Source organism: Rhinolophus ferrumequinum, chromosome 9 (genome assembly GCF_004115265.2).
Source record: "Rhinolophus ferrumequinum isolate MPI-CBG mRhiFer1 chromosome 9, mRhiFer1_v1.p, whole genome shotgun sequence".
Taxonomy (NCBI): Eukaryota; Metazoa; Chordata; class Mammalia; order Chiroptera; family Rhinolophidae; genus Rhinolophus; species Rhinolophus ferrumequinum.
In genome coordinates, this window is record NC_046292.1 from 140,574 (window position 1) to 157,307 (window position 16,734).

The 16,734-nt window shown below is 59.5% G+C and overlaps 1 long non-coding RNA gene across 1 annotated transcript; it reads left to right on the forward strand.

Moving 5' to 3' along the window:
• Positions 1 to 793: 793 nt before the first annotated feature.
• LOC117027732 (uncharacterized) lies at positions 794 to 15,463 on the forward strand. The gene is made up of 4 exons (XR_004423957.1): positions 794 to 902; positions 6,971 to 7,174; positions 8,299 to 8,387; positions 11,911 to 15,463. It is a non-coding gene; the product is annotated as an uncharacterized LOC117027732 (long non-coding RNA).
• Positions 15,464 to 16,734: the final 1,271 nt, after the last annotated feature.

The window sequence follows — 16,734 nt, forward strand, 5'->3', positions numbered from 1 at the left end:
TGATAACAGCTGCTGGAATCCATAGTCTCTGGGCTTAGCGGGTTTTTGGCACTTCCTCTCATGAGATCCACAGACACCCCCAACCCCACCACAAGGGGAGTCCAATGCCTACAGACACTCCAACAGTTTCCAGAAGCCCCCAGACCAGCTCTCTTTGCCGAGTGCTGGAAGTACGCACGCCCTCTGTCCTGACCAGCAATGGGGGCACCGACCCTCCTCAGTGTGGTCACTCAGAGTCCCTGCACCCCTCCCTGCCCACCAAGGTCTGTCTCATTCCCGGGCCCCTCCTTCTACTGAAGGGGCCCCCCTCTGGCCAAGTCTCAGCTCACTGTCAACATTGAAGACAGGTGCCCAGTGAAAAAGCCCCACAGAAGCACTTCCCTGTAACGGGCCCCACCTTGCTTCTCCAGGTAACAATGCCTAGTCTTTCTCTTATTTACTACTTAGCACCATCCCCGGCTCCAGGCAGCAGGAATCTCCCAGCCCCCAGCAGACTCAGCACACAGTAGGAGCTCAGTGAAAGCTGGCCATGGGCATACAGGGCTGTCAAAGTTACCGGGCAGCAGGTGCAGACGAGCAAGCAGGACAGAGCTGGAGACCCAGCACTGAGGGCACTTTAGGAGCGTGTCTTACAACGGGGCGGGGAGGTGGAGGATCCAGGCGGCTTCCCAGCTGGTAAGGGCAGCAGGTGGGGTTCAAAAGCAATGAGACAGTGAGTTCTCTGTGGACAATTCTTTAGAAGTTCTGCTGAAATGGGGAAGAGAGACAAGGTGTGGTTGAAAGAAACGCAGGACTTTGGAAAGGTGTGTGTGGTGATGTGTTGAGTCTGTGGGGTTACAAAGAAACAAGAGTCTACAGATACAAAGATATTCCGTATCAGGAGTCTATATTATGAACATTATGTGAGTATTAACCCTTTATCTGAGACATGGATTGCAAATATTTTCTCCCATTCTATAGGTTGCCTTTTTACTGTTTGTTTCCTTGCTTCACTGAAGTTTTTAAGTTGGATGTAGTTCCATTTCTATTTTTGCTTTCGTTGCTTGTGCTTTTGGTGTCATGTCCAAGAAATCCTCACCCATTCCAATGTCATGGAGCTTTTCCTCTGTTTTCAAGCAGGAGTTTTGTAGTTCAGGTCTTCTGTTTAGATCTTTAGTTCATTTTGAGTTAATTTTTTATGTGATGCAGGCGTTCATCGTTATTCTTTTGACTGTGGATACTGTTTTCCCAACACCATTTGTTGAAAAAACTATCCTTTCCCCATTTGTATTTTTGACACCCTTGTGGAAGATCATTTGACCATGCATATGACGGTTTATTTACATTTATATTATAACTTTGGCCTGAGGCGGGAGGCCGGATGCAGCTCAGCTTCCTCCCTATGACTGTGGTCATGCCCTTGGCCTTCTGGGCCTCAGTTTCCTCATCTGTAACATGGGGCAGTGCGGTGACCGTTAGCCTCCAGGTTTGCACAAACAGCACAGTGTCTGGCACACTAGTAATCCTAGTAAAAATAGGTACTGTCACTGGTTTGTCATTGTTGTTCCCTGTGATGTGGGAAGAAGGACAGGAGGGCAGATGTGGCTGCAGAGAAACTGGTGGGTGTGCGCGCGAGAGGGCAGGGAGGAGTGTGGGACCAAGGGGGGGGGCTTTCCTCAGTGACCTGGAGACGGCACAGACGGAGAATTGGGCCAGAGGACCCAGCTGGGTGTTCCTGCACCTGCCGCTCCCTGGGGCTACCCACCAGGGTCCCTGTCTGGGCCGTGTAAGCAGGCCCCGTGGACACCTGGAGGTCTGGGGCCAGACTCAGCCCCGGATCCCCACTGGCTCGGCGCCAGCATCCAGGCTGATCACCTGGGACCTCCGTGCCCGCTGCGAGGGCCAGGACGGGGAGGGAAGGGTTAAACCGCTGCCGCGGCGGTGGGGGTTGGGTGGGGGAGTTGCCGCCGCCGGCGAGTCGCCGCGATTGGCCCGCGCGCAGGACCCGGGGGCAGCTGCGGGCGGACAGCCGCCCAGACTTCCCGGACGCGCCTGGCGCCTCGGCTGCGCCGCCGGCGGCCTCCGGGGACGCGCTGCCCGGCTGCCTGGGGACAGCTCCACTCCTGCGCCAGCCCCCCAGCCCCCACCCAGTCTCCTGCTTCGGGCTGGGGGCGGCGGGGTCTGTCTCTCTCGGTGCTCGTCATCTGCAGTGACAGCGCGGCTGTCAGCGCCTCCGGACTCCTGCCGTAAGCGACAGCGCCCACCAGCCTGCCAGCACCTCTGCCCCTCCCGAGGACAGGCGACAGCGTCCCAGTCTCCTGTGGAGCTCATTCTGCCTGTCCTGATGTCCAGCCAGCCATAGGGCAACCTGCCCAGTGCCACGGCGCTGGGGGCCCTGCTGTAGCTGACCACATGGGTTTGGCTGAGGACCCTGGGGGAGGGCTGGGTCTGGAAGCTCTCCTGAGGCCTCCAGCACCCCAGGCACCTCACATACCATGACAGATAGGGTAGGCTTGCTTCCTGGGCACTGTGTGCTGCCAGCACCCTGCTGATGAGCCCGCGGCCATCCCACTGTGGCCAGGGACCTTGGCAGGGTGGGCAGGCCAGCACCCCCACTCCACGACCACGGGCAGCCATTCAGACCGGGACCCTACTAGGAGCACCTCGAAAATGCTGCAGAAAATCCCAGTGTGAGAGGCAAGAGTTGATAGAGTCTCTGGTCTTGTTTTGAAAAGTGTAGGTCTGCTCACGCTGGTGAGATGGGCACTATTGAAAACAAACCTCAATTCATAGAGAATTCCATTGCAAATAAAAGGTGGGGTTAAAACTCCTGGGGGTGGGGGGAAAGGCAGTTTTCAGGAAAAAATTTCTCCCTTTTTTTCTGTCTGGAGCCTGGCCAACCACCTCCCTCCCGGCGCTGCCCCAGACCCTCTAGACTTCAGCCCTGAGCGTGGGTTGGGGCTGGACTTGTTCTGTGTCCTCAGCCTCCCCCACCCCACCTCACCCTGGCCTGGCTAGCTGCCCCGTCTAAGGCTCCTCTCTCCACCCCCTCCTGAGCTGCTGTCCCTTCGCAAACAGGCAGGACCCGCCTTCCAGCCCCCCCTCCAAGGGGTGGGAAGCGGTGAGGCCATCACCTGCCTGCCCCCTCATCTATCATCACCCTGAACTGTGGTGCACAATAAAATTACTCATCCCTGCCCAGTGATAAATGAATCAGTCTAGAGGCAACCACACAGCGTGGGGGTGGGGCGCTCCATTTAGGATTTCTGGGCCTGGGTGAGGGAAACTGGGTGAATTGTGTCTCTGTTAAAGCCGGGCCTGGCAAGGGCCACGTTAGTGGATTTCTGTGTCTTATGTGTTCTCTTGTTGGTAAAACAACGTGTGTGTGATTGTGTGTGTGGGTGGGGTGGGGGCCAGCTGGGATTCAGGGTCTGACAAGGTCACAGAGAGGAGAGGCTATATCCACAGGGGAAGGGGCTGCAGGAGTCAGAAAAGTGGGGTGAGCCACAGACTGGGGTGCTGGGCAGACGCTAGGAGGGCCTGGGTGTCTGGGAGCCTAGCCAAGGGAGGAAAGCAGGCAGCTTGTGGGTGTGCAGGCAGCGTGACTGGTGCCCATGTGGGTGCAGGTCAGCCCGGCAAAGCCCCTGCCCCTCCAGCCTGGAGCCTCCAGACTCTGAGGTACCCGGAGGTCAGCAACTCTCAGCACCAGCCCCGGGCAGCAAGATGACCTCCAGTGGTTCTTCTGTAGCCCTGGACCCTACTGCTCTCAGCGCAGGAATCCTTGAGAAGCCCTTAGCTGACAACTAAGGGTTAATTAGTCCTCAGAGTGATGAACTGAGGAGCAAGCCCCGTGGCTCCTTTGATTAAGGCTCAGGTCTCCAGGGGACTAGGCCTCCGACCTACTCTGGTACCTGTGAAAAGAAGGAAAAACAGCACCTACTCACAGGTTGCTGTAAGATCATGCTGGTGAAATGCTGAGTCATTGTGACACGTGATCCCAAGGCCTCCTGAGGGCAGGCCGGCGGGCTCACAGCTCAGGGAGGAACATCTGACTCCTGTGAGTGGGAAGTTCAGGGACGTGTGCTCAGAAGCTCCAGGTCAATGGACTCATTGTGACTACAGATCCCAGAAGCCTCAGAGAAGCAGTGGCATTTGAGACGGAAGGGACTGCTGTCAAAGTCAGTTCTGCAAAGCAGGCAGCCCACCCATCGTTCCTGGGGTGTGTCCCCAGAGGGTCTGCCTGCCACACCTGGAGGGCTGCAGGTAGCTTTTCGGACTCCCAGGATGGGAAGAAAGGGCTGTCGCTCACCTTTGTCCCTGTGCCTGGCACAGAGGCAGACTCAGTGCGGGTTGAACAAATCAGGGAGAAATAATGAATGTGTGTTCACCCTGCAGACAGCAGAGCCATGGAGCTAATGAGTCAGGAAATGACAGGTTGACCACTCCAGGCAGCGTGGGAGAGGCCCGTGCAGAAACAGCAGTGGCCTGGGAGGGTCGCCCACAAGGCCAGGCGAGGCACTCAGGGACCCTGTGGGACCAGGGCAAGGGGTGCCTGGGAAGAGGGGCTGTGGTGTCTGTGCTCTTTGTGGACTGAGCTTCCTAAAGTCACTGCGTTTGAGGACAATGCCTGGCGGGGAGGGAGGCCACCTCCCAGGAGTGACACTGTCCTCCATGCTCCCCTGGGGGTGGCTGGAGGCAGAATCGCACCCACATAGGCCTCTGTCTCGAGGTTCTCAGAGGCTGCACCCTGCTGCTGGCTGAGGGCATTTTGAACTGGCATCTCCCAAGCTTCTCTGTGAGAAAGAGTTTTACCTACCACTCAAAGAATGCCTGGCCCATTGGAGACTTTGGGTCCCACCTGTCCCCCAAACAGAAGAAACAGAGCCCAGTTTAAGACCAGGACCCGGTTGGATGGCACCCTCACTGCCCCTCTGCTCTAATCTACCCACCACCCCTCCACCCTGGTCTGGACATGCCATTCTTGATGCCATCTGCGGAGCTGGGAGCCAAGGCCCAGGTCTGCCTGCAGGTCACATGTCCGTCTCCTCCAGGTTATGCCCCAGGATGCTCCTTTTGCCAGAGGGCCAGCCCTTGAGAGTTCCCCACAAGCTCCCCATGTCAGCGACACGCTGTCTTTACCACCGCCGGGCAGAGACAGGCCAAAATTTGAGCCCGCCCCTGTTTCGGACAGTGTCCACTGCAAGCCAAAGCCAGACACGGCCAGCCCTGCCCATGCCTCATGTTCAGTTTCCAAGGCTGCTACTCCTGGGCCTGCAGAGTACCCTCCAGGTAACGAACAGACCCTGCGTCTTCAAGGCTGTGCTCCTCGCCCATTGGCAGCACCACGTCTGGGGCACTGGTCCCAAAGCTGCCCCACTGCGTGATGGATTCCCAGTCCCCGGAGCAGACTCAGTCTCCCCTCCCGCTCCTGCTGCTCCAGGCGTGTGCTGTGCTTTCACAACTGACCCAGACGACTCTCTCCCTCCCTCCCTGTCCTCCTGCTCCCATGCTAAAGCCACCAGCTGCCCAGGCAGCACGGATTGGCCTGAGGTCCTGGAGATACAAGTGGCCAGTGGAGGCTAGGCTTGGGGTGCTGCAGGCCCTGACCAATGCACCCCTCCGCTCCCCCTCCCTGGACTAAAGCTTTGCCCATGGCTGCAGTGGTGTGAAGGGCCGAGGGCTACACGGCCTGGGTCGCACGAGCAGCCGAGGAACACTCACAAGACTCCAGGAGAGCCTCGTTTGTGCCGGGCCCCACACCAGGGAGGGCACACTCATGGGACAGGTGCTCCAACAAGACAGAGCAGCCAGACTTCCCTTCCTGCTGGAAACAACACCAGAGTCCTCAAGAAGACAATGGCAGATGATGAAGGGAGGGAGTCCCAAGAGGCGGGAACAATCCCGTGAGCCTGTGACCACCCAGCTCACTGTCTCGCAATGTCCCAGCTGTGGCACAGGGAGGGGATCCAGGTGGTTCAGGGGTCCCTGGGGGAAGAGACGAAGCTGGGAGTCCTGGGCAGCCAAGGTGACGAGATGAAGCAGGACGGAGAGGAGAGGAGAGAGCCCCGGAGTGCGCAGAGTGGAGGAGCACGTGCGCACGAGCAAAGACCCACCAGGGACATCAAAGGGAGTGTGTCCAGATCACCCAGGGCCCTGCCCAGTGCCCTTCCAGAGGCCAGACTGGTCGACCTCCCCTCAGTGGGACAAAGGACCAAGCGATCCTGCCAAAGTAAGGAGGACAATTAACCGTAGACCTCATGCTCCTCTGGTCTCCCAGCCAAGCTTCAACGCAAGACCTGAAGAGACCGCACTGCTTCTACGTAACTTCCTGGTGTCCAGAGTACACTGCAGGGATAGTTACGGGGCCAGTCAGCCCCCAAGGAAGCTCAGTCTGGTCACCCAGTAAAGTCCCCAGGCACGTGAGGACGCAGGAAAACACGCCCCATGGTGAGAAGAAAAAGCAGTCACATGATGCTGACCCAGAAATGGCTTGGATGACAGGGTGACAGCAAGGACATGAGAACACCCATTACCACTGGGTCCAGGTGTCCAAGGAGCCAGAGGACAGAGGCTGAGCGTGTGGAGTGGGGACATCCTGGATCACAAGAGAACGCTGCTAAGAAGATGCAGTGGTGGGAAGAGAGTGGAGAGAGTGGATATGGACAGACTGCGACTCTGCGAGGGGACCGAGGCCAGGACCTACAGGAGGCCTCCTGGCACAACATCCAGCAGGAGAGGTTGGAGGCCTGGCGTCCGCTACCGCTAGGTGACAGCCAGGCTGGCCAGTTCCTTCCACACCTCTGTCCAAGACGGCTGCAGTCTGCAGCCCCCAATCCAATTTCCAACCCTTGCCTCAGCCTCAGCCTCCCAGTTTGGGGATGGAGCCAGGGAACCTCAGTAGACAGGGCCTGCCCCAGGGTCTCGTTTCTGTGATTACTGCAGCCACCTGAACCTGGGCTGCAGCCTCTGCGAATTGCAGCTGCCCCACTAGGTACGGATGCATGGCCCAGGGACACAGCACTTCTGCCTTGCCACCCCTCCCAGCCTCACCTTCTGTGAGTGCCTCTGTCAGCACCAAAGTGGTGCTTGCTCCACGCCTGCCCGTCTTGCCCAGAGCCCAGTGCTGGACATGGACACGGGCAGACAGAATTCACCAGGGAATGAATGGCATGTCTGCAGGTGCACTCAGGTACAGGTGAGACCCAAACCCACACACAGACCTTTCCCTTCCCTTGGTGAGGGGTGGACGGAATCTGCCTGTGGGCCTCTGTTGTGTTGATGGCAATGACCACTACCCTTACGAAGCAAGTGCCATGGACCAGGCATGTGAGGTTCAGCAGGCTCCATGCTTTGGCTTCATGGACAGCGGGAGGGTGTGGGGCTCAGAGCACAACAGCTGAAACCCTAAGCTCCCCGCCCCAGAGCCAGCTGCAGCCTTAACGCCTAGGCCTGGCTCTGGGGGTCCCGCCACCACCACCGGGTGGCTGAGGTGAGGACGATGAGGGGCTCCACCCAGAGTTTCCAAAGCAAGCAGCAGCTGAGAGCCAGGCTGAGGCAGGCGGGACCCCTGGCAGCATTCGCGATAAGAAACTAATAATTTATGTTGCCGGCTCCCGCGGTCCTGGCGCCGGGGGAAGGCTGGGCCCCAGCCTCCTCCTCACGCCAGCAGCCGCAATCCTTTATTGCACAAATTATTAACGACCAGAGAATGAACGACTCTAATCAGATCAGGGCTGCCAGCACTTTTCATTTCATTTATTTGTATAAATTCTGAAGTCAGGGTCTAGCCTGAGTTCAGAAAACCAGCTGCATGCTGGCTGTGTGCCCAGGCCCCCGGCTGCACAGAGTTCACCCCTCCCTCACCTCACCCAGGACTCCAGGGGTTGATGAAGGCAGAGGGGTCAGGGAGGGGGCCTGAGCTGAGGACCTGGGTTTGCTTGCCTCTACCACAATCGTCAGTGGGTCCCTGGGCTGGCTTGGGGTTCTGTCCTTCCACCTGTTCTCAGAGCCAGGGGCTGGCCTAGGGCTTGGGGGTGGGGAGGGGGCCCTCTACTGTCTCCCTTCTTGCCAGGTGCCCACCTCATGGCGCTGATGGCCATGGCCGGGCCCCACACCTCCTGTCCTCTGCCCCCTCTGTCATCACGCCCCATCCCCATGGGCTGGTCTCTCCTTTGCCCTCCCAGTTCCTGTCCTGCTGTTGGGCTGGGCTGTCACCTCCCCTGGGCTGCGAGGTTTTCTGTGACAGCGAGGAGGCGTGAGCGGCCCATGGCCCTCTCCTGAGTCCACTTTTAATCTCATTGACCTCTCGTTATCCTACAGCGCATAAATTCAGATTTGGAGAGCTTATGTTCCATCATAAATTGGGCTGGCAGACTTCCGATGAACAAGATAAAGCTGTCTCCTGTGAGGTGGGTGTTTTATTAGTCTTGGCCTCGGTGCTGCAGGCAGTATGGGGGGTGGGGGACAGAGTACTCTGCTCTGCAAACCCTCTGCTGTTAGGGGCCTGCCGGGCCCGGGGGGTCAGGCCCCTCCTGCTGGCATGGCGGTAACCACCCCTAGATCCCCCCACCCCCACAGCACCACTGCTGGCCAGCCAGAATGGGCACTTGAGGGTTCCCAGGCATGTGTACACGTGTGCCCCGCCCTCTATGGTGGACCTTCGGGAGCCTGGCCAGAGCCAGAGTGGACTGTGGCATTTGGGGTTGGGAAGTTGCCTGGGAACCCTGGGGGCCAAAGTGCTGGAAGAAGAGCACCAGAGGGAGGGAATTCAGGCCCCCGGCTCCAGAGACGAATTCTACTTACGGCAGGCACACTGTCTCCAGAGTCCCCGGAGGCAGACAAGGGGAGGTTGTGGGAGCTTGGGCCACCCTGGACATGGGCTCCTGCCACCCACCCAGACTGGGGCGATATCTGCCGGCCTTGCCTGGGCCTCCCTAGAGGTCATGTCTTGCTTCAAAAACGCAGTCATTGCCAACAGCACCTTCCCCGGTTGCCGACACTTCCAGCCAGCTTCTGGGCCAGCCTGCCAGCATCACCTGTCAGTGAGGCCGAGATCAGCACCCCTGAGGGAGCTCCACCTGGCCCCTCGGAGCCACTGTTTCTCACCCACTGTAGGATCCGTTCAGTTGGAGTGTCTCTGAGCACCCTGGTCTGCCCAGGGCCTTGGCAGCATGTCAGGAAACCTTTGGGGCCAGAATATGTACTGACGTGTTGGGTGCAGGGTCAGGGGTGGGGTGGGCTTGGGGGGGGAACAGGACAAGGCAATCCTGGGAGGTTTCTTGGAGGAGGGGGTGTTGCTGAGTCTTCCAGGTCAGCAGGTGGTAGCAGGGCTGACACTGCCACCAGACACAGCAGGCATAGCACCTGGACCCCTAGTATTTTTAGGGACCAAAAAAAAAAAAAAAAATTTAAGGAAGAGAAAAGAATATAGTAATAACAAATATCGAATAATGAATGTAGCATGGATTACATTCGCCTTTATAACAACATAGTTATACAATGTGATTTAAAAACATTCAGTGAAGGAGGGGCCCACAAAGGCAGAAGGGTCAGAACAATGATATTGGGGACTGGGGCTCCTGGCAGAGGCAGCCACTCAGGTGTGCTCAGACAGAGGGGCACAGACAGATGGAAAGTGGGGGCAGAGGCAGGCCTGGAGGGCAGGGAGCCTGGATTGCTCCCCAGGGAGGCCAGACGTGCCCATCAGGCACTGGGTGAACTGGTGCAGAATCTGGGTGTCATGGAAGCAATGATGGAGATGGCGATCTAGGAGGGAGCACACCCGAGGCTTGCAGCTTGGTCAACGAGGAGTCCAGGAGACAGTGCCAGTTCTCTGGGTGACTGAAAGCCAGATGGTGATGACAACACAGCAGTGGGAAAGGGGCACTGTGGACCGTGAGGGGGACGCATATGGCAGACTGTAGACTCTTGAGTGTCTGGACTGAAGCTAGCAATTTGGGGCCATAATCTGTAAAGAAAACCGCAGAAGTACCTACGAAAGAGAAGAGTGCCTGGGGTGGAACCCACCTCCCACCCATTTACTTACCCATCATTCCAACTCCCATCCCCCCACCAATGTTTCAGGGTGGGTGAGGCAGAAGAGGGCATGAAGGAAGGAACGAGAAGTGAGAGAACAGATGGCCACTCTGAGAGGAGGGTCTCAGGGTGCGAGCAGCTCATTGCATACCCAGTGAGGCACCACCTGGGAAGACAGGACCCTGAGGTGTGGAGGCCCGAATGGGGCAGAAGCAGGAAGCAGAAGTTAGCATCCAATTCACTGAGGCCATGTCCCAGCTGGAGGATGGGATGACCCAGCCCAATCCTGACCTTGCCCCTCAGTTAGGAAATCACATGTCATGTGTCTGGGCCCCAGGGGCACAGGAGCCCACACTCACCCACTGGATCTCAGACAGCTACTCAGCTGCTGACTCGCGCAAACTGGCATGCTTTGGCAAAGCCACCGGGTCTGGAAGGAGGGTCTGTTCTGGAAGAGGAGCCCACAGCACTGGCACCTGCTTGTACACAGAGCATCGATGCACGGGCTCCTCTGTGGGCAGAGCACCAGGGCCCCACACTCGGGTGCCACACCCCCTCCAGCAGAACTAAAACCACCCTCACACCAGCCCCACTCCCACCACCTGCCTCTTCTCCTCCCACTTCTCAGGGGCCTCCACTCAGTCTGCCCAGTTCCCCACTTTGCAGGTGGGACGTCCCCACAGCCAGCCTGGGACCTTGTTAATCACCCTGGGGAAAGTGTGGCCTTGGATGGAGCCTGGAATTACTGCCCGTGGTAGGTTGAGGACTGGCCTATGACGTGGGCTACCCTGAAGGTGTCCACCAACACTGGGCTGTGGCCCTCAGCCCACCCACTCCTGGGGTCACAGCAGGGGCACCATACATAACTCTGGAGTGCCTGCTCTCATGGCACCAAGTGCAGGGCCACCCCATTGTGAACACTACAAAGGCACAGAAGGCGAGATGGCCCCATGGATGGCTCACCGGTCCCAGTAATACCGGGCCCTCACACCCGGACATCAGTGCACCCCACAGGATGGTACTCAACCTGCCTGTGGGGGAATGGGCCCGTTGGCAGTGGGAGTCCTGGATTTGGCCTCGCCTGGGGTCAGGCTAAGTCTGTGACCTCAGAAAGCCAGCTTGGGCCAGAGCTATGGTGGGGATGGGGTAAAACTCATTGTCCACCTCAGCTTGCAACTTCTGAAAATCTCTGACATGACAAATAAGGTGACAAAGTGAGTGTTGGCCCTCCCAGTGACCCTGCCGGTGGGACTGTGTGTGAGAGAGAGGCAGAACACCCGCCTGTTCCCCCCTCCCGCGCCACCAGGCATGTGGGGAGCTGCAGCCCTACGGGCATGGGTGTGCCAACCCCAAAACATATAGCTACCTGCACAGGGCACCCCTGACAACTCTGCTGTGGTGCCACGTTCATTAAATAAAGAAACATGGGTGGGAAGCCAGAGCTACAGGAGTTTCCTGAGCTCAATACCTCTGGCCCCACTCACTGGCCATGAGGCGGCAGGTGGGGGCGTGAGGGGTGCACCCTTCTTGTGTCCTTTGTGGACATTGCCGTTCTGTGTCACAGGCCATCCTGGGGCACGGGCAAGTGTACATGTGATGGGCTCCAGGTGTGTGCTGGGACCCGTGCCTGGACTCGTTACCCAGGAAGCTGTTTCCAGGAACCTCAAGCTGCGTGTCTGTATCTTGAATCTCCTCATCAGCTTCCTTTGTGCCTGAGTTCTGCACTCCAAGGCCACGGAGAACAAAATGCCCCATGACGCCTGCACGCAGCTCCCAGAAGGCCCTTCGTGGGAGGAGCACGGGATAGGGGCCTGAATGCCCGGGCGGTCACAGCTGGGACTTGGGGTGCAGGATCTCCAGACCTCACCATGAGTCTGCATCTGCTTCCTCATGCAGGCATGGGAGCAAGGGGGAGCCATCCTGGGGCCTCTGAGACACCCCAGCACTGCCAGCATGGACCTCAGAACAGAGCACCATGCTTGTCCTTGTGCTCCAACCTCTGACAGCCTGGGCAGCGCCAGTCTGGGCCCGAGGAGAGTCTCCTGGGCTTATGAGCTTGCTCTCCCTGCTCAAGAAGCCTGTGGCCATGGGTGCCGGTAGGCCACGGCGAGGGGCCTCACTGGGACGGCCCTGTGTGCAGCCTCAAATGCTGACACTTGGGTTTGTCAGTGACCCAACTGCTGGCAGGGAGCTCCCTGTGCAGCCTGTGCCTGGGGGCAGCCACTTCTGGCCACCCTCTTCCCCCCAGCCCCTCGACTCCTGCCAGCTTCCCTCAAGGCTTTCTGCATCCAGGGTCTCCACCCAGATGTCCCCTCTTCTTCAACTTCCACCTGAGAGCCCACCTGAGCCCCAGGGGTCTTGAATGATGCCCTGTGGCTCAGAGGACGGCACAGCCTTGTGTTGCTGTTGTGACTGTGGTGGGTTCTGAGTGCTCGCAGGTCTGCCCAGGCCAAGACCAGTAAACATGCAAAGTCAATGTGTGGCCAGCACGGTTGGGATGGACTCTCCAGGGCCTAGACCCCACAATGAGAAACATGGGTCACCAGTGCTTTCGTGCAGGATCTGTGTTGAGCATAAGGTGACGTGGACAGCAGGCCTGGTCACAGGACAAGGACAGCATAGGCACACACGAGCAGGGCCATCTGCTGAACATGGGATGGACACACCTGAGCACGTGGGTGTTCCTCCATCTCAGGTCTGGACCTGCTCTTCCCTCACACTTGGCCCCAGATGGCACATCCCAGGGACATGGGGTGGAATAGGACTGGTGCCCAAGGCTGTGTGCTGGGCACCAGCTCTGCTCCTCAGCTCTGGTTGTCACCCTGACCTGGCATCTGAAACAGGGACAATCGTGGTGCTGCAGGGGCTTGTGCCACAGGGATGAGGACCGCACAGGCCTCTATGCCCATGTCCACCCAGCAGGGCAGCAGCCACCTCCAGGGCTCCTCCCGTGCCCCACTCACAGCTGAGGCCAGGTCCAGGCTGCAGGCTGGCAGTGTCTGCAGGGAGGAGGGGTGGAGCCTCGTGCCCATAGACTGTCTTGCTCCCTGGGCCCGTGGAGGGCACATGCCCCCTTTCGCTTGTTCCTATCCTGTGGTTCCCATCCCCCAGCTCCTGCACGCTGAGCCCACGTGTGGGGGAAGCATGTAAGGTGTTGTGTAAGTTAGCACACACACTGCGTGTTTCTGGTGATGTCAGCATCTGTGCACGCCTGTCCTGTGCATCCAGCTCTTGGAGCTGCTGTCATGCACACGGGGGTGTCTAGGTGTGAGTACACAGGTGGGTTGCTGTGTCCTCTGAGAATGCATGTGTCTGTTGGTGGCTGTGGGTGCTGTGTGGGCGCGTGTGTGTGCTTCCTCACAGCTCAGTGTCAGCTACGGCACACCTGTGGGGCCAGTGTGACCCCTGCATGTCATCATGTGTCTGGGCGCATCTAGGCCTGTCTCCAGCCCCTTGGGTCACCCTGGATGAGCACAGGTGAGGGCCAGCCAGGTCCACCTCAGCACCTGTGGTCCTAGGGACTCTCGTCCTCCACCCTCCCCTCTGGATCTCTCTTCCCCGGTTTGTACCACATCTGGTGCTCAATAAATGATTGACTGGTGAAGGAATGGATGAAAATGGGGCTCTAGGGGTGCAGTCTGGATAGAGGCATGGGCAGGCACTGCAGAGTGGAAAGGAGGGCTCTGGCAGGCGCACCAGTTGTGGATGGGGTCAGCAGCGCCAGAGGGGTCGGTCAAGCCCGGCTGAGCCTGGGTTGGGGGCAGCAGGGTCTGCAGGCCGCCCCCGCGCTCCCTGGGGACGTCTCGGGTCACCGTCTGCACCTCCGGCCCGAGCAGCCCCGCGGGTTATTTATGACCCCCCTCCCCCTCCCTGGCGGCAGCAGCGGCTCCGGCCTCGGCCCAGCGGCGGAGGGCCCTGAGCAGGGGGACCTCGAGCAGCGACAGCACCGCCCAGGCCCGTTGAGCGGGGGCGGGGCTTCCGCAGGCTGGAGGAAGGGCTGTGGCCGCAGACCCCACCTGCTCTCCCTGCGGTGCGCCAGGCAGGAGGTGGGGGGGGGGGAATTCCAGCGCCACAATTCTGTCACTCTAGCCTCTGGCTGCAGACTGAGAAGTGCAGAGGAACCTGTGGGCCCAGGTACCAGAACAGGACACAGGTGGACAGGTGGGAAGAAGTGAGCAGATCCTCCTGGGTATGATGTCCGGGAGTGCGAGTGCCTCGTCCCAGTGGGAAAGTGGCTCTGACCACAAAGAGCAGAGGGGGACACAGGTGGGGTGAATTGCCCTGATCAGCCAAGGCCCTGGACAGCCCCTAGAGGGGGTCGGTCTCTGAGCAGTCAGGGAGTGGCCTTTTGGGAGGGGCTCCGGCTGGGAGCTTTGGACTCAGTCCCTTCTTTTCTTGAAGGGACCCTGGCTCTCTAGAGAGGGGTGGAGCCAGATGGTGTCCTGAGTGAGCTAGGTTAGCCCCACACCTTGCCAGCTGAACTCCTCCTCTGAAAGCCACAGTTGGGCCCCCCATGGTCCTCCCTAACCACAGTGATGAGTGAGAGGTCCTGCAGAAGGTGAGGTAGGCTCCCCTCTACAGGCTCAGGTTGGAGGACACCTGGCCTGGCAGCCGAGTGGTACCGGCTCAGATCTCCGTGTGCTTCACCAGCCTTCTGTCCCCAAACCAGTGTGAAGCTCGGGTGAGGAGGCCCGAGGCTCAGAAGGGAAGGTGCAGCAAGCATGAGAAAAGCTGGGTGCGGCCGACGGTCTTTTGGCAGCAGTGTCGGGGCTGTGGCCAGACAGTGGGTGCATGGGCCTCCTACTTGGCCCCCAGCAGAACCCCGAGTGCCTCTGCATGGACACGACGGCTTCTCTGTGTGCCTTGGCTCTAGGACAGGGACAGCCTCCTGCAGCCATTCGACACGCAGGCAGCACAGCAAGACACAGGCCACAGGGGTGGCCGTGGGGGGAGCTCCCAAACTGTTACACCTGGGGTCAGGCACATGCAGGGGTTCAGGCTTCATGTGGGGAAATGGGCCGTGGCTGACGAAGCAAGGAGGGGGCGCTCACATTTATACCCACACTCCCATCTGGCCCTTAAGCCCAGGCAGACAATGTACAAGGAATGCAGGAAGCAGAAGGGGGGTGCAGAGGTTGGGGTGCACTGGTTCCCACACACATTCCTGCTCTGAGCCCAGAGCTCACTCCCCAGGCTGGTCTTGGGGTCAGCTGGTGTCTCAGTTGAGGATGATGTGAGAAGCGTGTGTCAGTGAGGGGAAGCAGAATGGTCGCCCAGCTGGTGGCAGGCGTCTGGCAGGAGGTGGGTGCTAGTGGTGTGTCCCCACTCCCAGCCCCTCCCTTGCACAAGGTGCTTGTGCCAGCACTCCTGTGATGCAGCCTCAGAACCTGGTCAGGAGATGCCCACACAGGAGCCCTGCCAAGGTACAGCTCAGAGGGGCAGGGGTTAGGGTTTGAGACCACTTTCTAGCTTGTCCAAAATGACATACCAGAGAAACACAGCCTGTGTCACCAAAGCCACAGGTTCCTTGGCTTGTCTTCTTCTTTCTCCCACTGCACAGCTGACATGCTGACTTGCAGGGAGGTGTGGGCTGACCACTAGGGCACAAGTCGTCCTCATCCCAGGCCTGGGCTGAGGCTCAGCTGCCCTCCCACAGCACTGAGGTGGACATGGGGGTAGCAGGTCCTTCCCCAGACTTGCTCTGCGTAGGAAACCCCACATTTGGCTGCCCTCCCCACGCCCCCATTTCTCACCCAGATTGGGTCCAGCCCACTCTCCTGCCCCCACACCATGGCTCAGATTCCGTTTGTCCTCAAGTCAGCCTGGATTTGAAACAGCTGTGACATCAGCAGATCTCACAGAGACTTCTCTGTGTCTCTCCTTCCGCGTCTATAAAATGGGGAGGGCCTGGTCTTGAACTAAGACCTGTCAAGTGCATAGTAAGGTGGCAACAATCCACAGAGTTGTGACGGTTCTTATTCACAGAACACAAGCCCTCTCGGGCAGACGTACGCCGACCACACCCACACACCACAAATCGGCCCACGCCCTGTAGGTGCAGAGACCCCCCACGCCATCCTCACCACCCACCGTGCACATTCCTACCCAAAAGTGCAGGCTCACACACCCGCCAAACCTGCGGGCCAGGCCAATCCCGGATCCCCTCCTCCCGCAGGAGCCCACTCCCGGTCCTGGTCCTGCGCCGGGACACTTGGAGTCCCGCACTACCTCTATATAGGGCGCTTTCGGTGCGGGCCGAGCCTCGCTAGCCCGCCTCCATCCCCGACCCTGGGTCTCCCTTTCTCCCAGACTCGACCACTCGAAAACAGGGGCGGGGGTGCAGCCCTGTCCTGCCGCCCTCCGTGTGAGCCCGGTCGGCCGTCACGCACCCCCTGCTGCATCCCGCGCCCGCCCGCCCGCCGCGCCGGGGACGTTTAAATGGGCCAAGTTGTGGCGGCGGCGGCGGCGGGAGTCTCCCAAGTCCCCGCCGGGCGGGCGCGCGCCAGTGTACGCGGGTCCGCCGCCCGGGCGGCGGGGTGGGGCGGGGTTGGTCCGGGGCCTGGGACCCCCAGGCGGGGCGGGGCGCGGGGCCCGAGACTTCCCGACTCCTCACTGCCCTGCTCGGCCTGGCGGGCGGACCAGCGAGCGGGGCGCGGGGCCGCCCCAGGGGGCGCGGGCGTAGGTGGCCCGGCGCCCCGTGGAGTCCCAGGGCCCTGGAGC